Source organism: Lemur catta, chromosome 1 (assembly GCF_020740605.2).
Source record: "Lemur catta isolate mLemCat1 chromosome 1, mLemCat1.pri, whole genome shotgun sequence".
Classification (NCBI taxonomy): Eukaryota; Metazoa; Chordata; class Mammalia; order Primates; family Lemuridae; genus Lemur; species Lemur catta.
This window is the reverse complement of record NC_059128.1, coordinates 285702553-285705772: the sequence shown is the minus strand read 5'-3', so window position 1 is coordinate 285705772 and position 3220 is coordinate 285702553.

Below are 3220 nucleotides of genomic sequence, written 5' to 3'. Positions count from 1 at the left end.
AATTCCAAGATCTGTTCAAAGAAAAACAAAATGCCCAGATCGACACCAGAAGAAAACAGAGAGCTTGGACAGGTCGGGGTGCACCTTGCCCCAGGTCCTTCACAGCTACGTTGTACCAGACGTCAAGGAACAGTTCATGCTTGTCTTAGACAAATTGTCCCAGAAAAGAGAAACAGGGCAAAGGCCGAGCAGGCACCAAGCTAAGGACGGTCCGAGCTCCCAGTGCCCGGCTGCAGGGGGCGCCATCCCCGTGCCGCGCCCGCGGCCAGGAGGCAGCAGGTGCAGGGAGGGAAGATCTACGCAAGACACCAGCTGGCCGTCAGTGGCGTCGTCCCTAAGGCTGCCCGGGATAAAGCAGGGCTTGTCTGCGAACGCAAGGGCGCAGAACAGCGAAGTCGGCCCGTGTGACCCACCCGGAAGGAGAGGACGTATCTCAGCCAGTGCGAAAAGTATTAGACGTCTGATAAGGCTCAGCAGCGTCAGTGACACAAGCTCAGCAAACTGAGGAGAGAAAGAGCTTTCTCAACTCGGAGTTTGACTACCGATGTCCTGGCTGAGTGTATAAGGAAAGAAAAAGAAAGAAAAGTCAAGATTGGAAGGGAAGAGAGAAATTGTCATTAACTGCAGGTGACATAGCCTCGCAGGAAGGGCCACCAGCATGAGCAGCCAAGGACAGTGTAGCCAGGCTGCCAGGCACGGGATGAAGTTAGAAATCAGTGGCCCGAGTTTCGGCAGAGGCATGGCCAGCCGGGAGGAGCAGCCTCCCGCCGTACCAGAAGAAAAAGCCGTGTAAACTGCAACTTGCCAACTTTCCTTGAGCCCATCAGAGCACTGGGGTCACAGGACAAACATCAGGCACCAAAGACAGAAAGCACCTGCAGCACCCCGGAATTTGCCAACCCAAAGGCCAGAGCAGACAGCAAGACGATAAAACTGGAAATTCGTAGTGGACTGTGAAGGGCCGTGGGCGGGCGAGGCAAGTGACAGCTGCAGCTGCAAAAGGAGGGATGTTTAGGCTGGGCGCGGTGGCTCACGCCTATAATCCCAGCACTCTGGACAGGCCTAGGCGGGTGGATGGCTCGAGGTCAGGAGTTCGAGACCAGCCTGAGCAAGAGTGAGACCCCATCTCTACTAAAAATAGAAAGAAATTATATGGACAGCTAAAAATATATATAGAAAAAATTAGCCGGGCATGGTGGCGCATGCCTGTAGTCCCAGCTACTCGGGAGGCTGAGGCAGGAGGATCGCTTAAGCCCAGGAGTTTGAGGTTGCTGTGAGCTAGGCTGACGCCACGGCACTCACTCTAGCCCGGGCAACAGAGCGAGACTGTCCCAAAAAAAAAAAAAAGGAGGGAAGTCCCACCTGTCCAAGACTTTTCCTCCAGGAACCCGCCAGGTGTCCCCAGGGGGGGTGGGGAGAACCTTGGCAGGTGTCCCCCTGGCTGGCTGGGGGAGGGGCCCCCTCCCGGAGGCTCGGTCTGCGGGAGCGGGGCCAGGATGGCTGTGGCAGTGGAGGGACAATAAAACCTGTCCACCTGTGGAGGGCAGGTGCGTTTGGGCCCGGGTCACTCCCAGGGGAGGGGCTGAGTCGGGGGCCGGCCACTTGCTAGTTCCTGACTGAGGGGGCGACACGGGTGTTTGTTCTGTAACCACCCACTGTACTGTGCACTTCGGTTCTGTGCACCTTTGTGTACGGGCGTCACCTTCACCATCAACATTGTTAAGCGTGTGAACTAAAACCCTAAGCCCTCTGCTAACTGGACGGACCCCTCTCCACCAAGGGGGGCCCCAAACACCTTAAAACTGAGCTGCCAGCCACGAGGGGATGGGAGAGAGAAGGCACATCACATGTGCATAGTTTCCCCTTTTCATAAATATTCTCGACCCCCCCTGCAGCTGCTGAACGTGCGCGTGTGACCAGCGCCCGGTGCAGACCCTCGTCCCAGCCTGTCCCGCGCAGCACGTGTGCCTGGCCCTGGCCCGGCTCTTCCCAGCCTGTTGGGACCTGGTGAGAAATAAGCTCTCCTTTTTCCACGGCATACACCTCGTTAATTTTTTTTTAGTTAGCAAGTGAGTTATTCAATATGGAAATGAAATAAGAATATAATTCACAAAATTTGTGAAGGGGGAAGGCAGGCGTGGTGGGGGAGGTCCGAGGTGCAGCTGTCGTCCTCCCAGCAGGAGACCGAAGGACCCGGCTCGGGAGCCAGGCCCGGCACCAGTGGTGGCACCGCCAGAGGAAATCGAAGTCTCGGGCCACCCCAACTCCTCATGCAAAAGCCTCAGGTGCCCGTGAAGAACTGGCCCCGCAGATCGTTTTTAAGGAAACTTCTTGCAAACCTCATGCAAGTTGTACCTGTGTCTCGTGCCTAAAGCCTGTTCGAGTCCACACTAAATGCATGACAAGTTATCTACAGGTGACAACTGGAGACGAGACAGAAGCAGACACTCTTCCACCTGCCCAGGGACAGCTCCATAACCGATGCTGCCTCCACTCCCTTATTTTACGTAAAATGCACATTTCTTGGGCCTCACGGGAATGTAGCCACTTTGCCTCATGCCCGTAGTTCTCTCTGTTGCCTTTAAAACGTGAAAGGTTCCAGCTTCCCCTTGGGAAAAACAGCACAGCTTGTCCGCGGTTTGTGTTTTCCCAGGCGCGTCCTCAAAGTCTTGGCTTAATGAACCTCCATGGATTGCGACTTGTGCCTCAGTTTACTCACTTGGGCGGACGACACTGAGAGGTTTTGCTGTGAGGAGGCGTTTGCTCCCCTGGCCGCCCCTCCCTGAGGGGCAGACAGGGACACCTGGGGGCAGGTGGGCGCCCACGGGGCCTGCAGGGCTGCAGTGTCTCCCTGGGGTGACTGAATTGTCGAGGGTTGGGGTTAAAGAAGGTGGTTTGATTTTCAAGATCACAATCTCACTGATATTTTCAGAGATCTCAACAATGTGAGATGTTCTTTAAACAGATTATTTGAAAAAATTTAAAATGGTCAAACTATCATGAGATCCCACTGCCTATTCCAGGGCTAACGCCTGCTCATGCTGTGTTCTGCGGAAACGGTGCTCCACGAGGCCACCTTCTTGCAGCCCGAGAGCCCTCACACGTCAGGAGAGTCACGGAGCGTAATCGGGTTTGCCAGGGGACGCAGACGCCAAGAACAGCGTGGCCAAGTCCCTCCCGGGGAGCAGACGAGGAGGGGCACCCAGTGCCGAAACGGGCT